Source organism: Hypanus sabinus, chromosome 6 (genome assembly GCF_030144855.1).
Source record: "Hypanus sabinus isolate sHypSab1 chromosome 6, sHypSab1.hap1, whole genome shotgun sequence".
Classification (NCBI taxonomy): Eukaryota; Metazoa; Chordata; class Chondrichthyes; order Myliobatiformes; family Dasyatidae; genus Hypanus; species Hypanus sabinus.
The window spans coordinates 35,237,576-35,238,627 of NC_082711.1; the positions used below are offsets into that span (position 1 = coordinate 35,237,576).

Here is a 1,052-nt window from a genome sequence, read left to right on the forward strand (position 1 = left end):
TCCGTAGTCCTGTAAATTACATGTTAGGTAATTACACCAAATGCTGTGAAACTCAATAATCTGCTGTCCAGTCATTCAGAAATCCTGGTTGTCTGTCCTGGGCCCAGCATGTAAGTGCAATTACAAAGAAGGCATGGCAGTACTACTTTCTGTGGAGTAGGAATATTTGGCAGACAGATAAAACTTTGACAAACTTCTATGGATGTGTGGTGGAGAGTTTATTGACTGGTTGCATCACAGCTTGGTATTGAAATGCTAATGCCCTTGAATGGAAAATCCTAAAAAACCCGGTCAACAGATGACGCAATAACCACAACTCCATGCACCATCCTTACGCACCTGGAGAGGGAGGGTGCTTATATGAGAATGCTGAACTTGGATTACAGTTCAGCATTCAACACATAATTCCCTCCAGGCTTGACAAGAAGCTCAGAAATCTCGGCCTTCACCCCGACTTGTGCAGCTGCATCCTGGACTCCTATCAGATTGCTGGCAATGGTAAGAGTGGTCACCTTCACCTCTTTCTCTGACCCTCAAAACAGGAGCCCCCTAGGGCTATGTCCTAAGCCCCCTCATTTTACTCTCTGTACACCCATGACTGTGTCGCCACCCACAGCTCCAAACTACTAATTAAATTTGCAGGTGATACTACATTGATTGGCCTTATCTCAAATAATAATGCACTTCGGCAGCACATATACTAAAATTGGAACGACACAGAGAAGATTAGCATGGCCCCTGCGCAAGGATGACACGCAAATTCATGAAGCGTTCCATATTTTTTAAAAATAATAATAATAATGAGGCAGCCTACAGAGAAGAAGTCATCACCCTGACACAGTGGTGTCAAGAAAACAACTCTGCCTCAATACTGCAAAAACAAAGGAGCTGGTTGTGGATTACAGGAGGAATGGAGACAGGCTCACTCCTATTGACATCAATGGATCTGAGGTTGACGGGGTGAACAGCTGCAAGATCCTTGGTACACATCGCTGAGGATATCGCTTGATTTTCTATAAACTGCGTCATAAATCTTTATGTCGCAATGTGTT

At 43.8% G+C, this 1,052-nt stretch overlaps 1 non-coding gene across 1 annotated transcript; it reads left to right on the forward strand.

Annotated features, from left to right (window-relative positions):
• Positions 1-678: 678 nt before the first annotated feature.
• LOC132396215 (U6 spliceosomal RNA) lies at positions 679-783 on the forward strand. Its single transcript, XR_009512908.1, has one exon. It is a non-coding gene; the product is annotated as a U6 spliceosomal RNA (small nuclear RNA).
• The last annotated feature ends 269 nt before the right edge of the window (positions 784-1,052 follow it).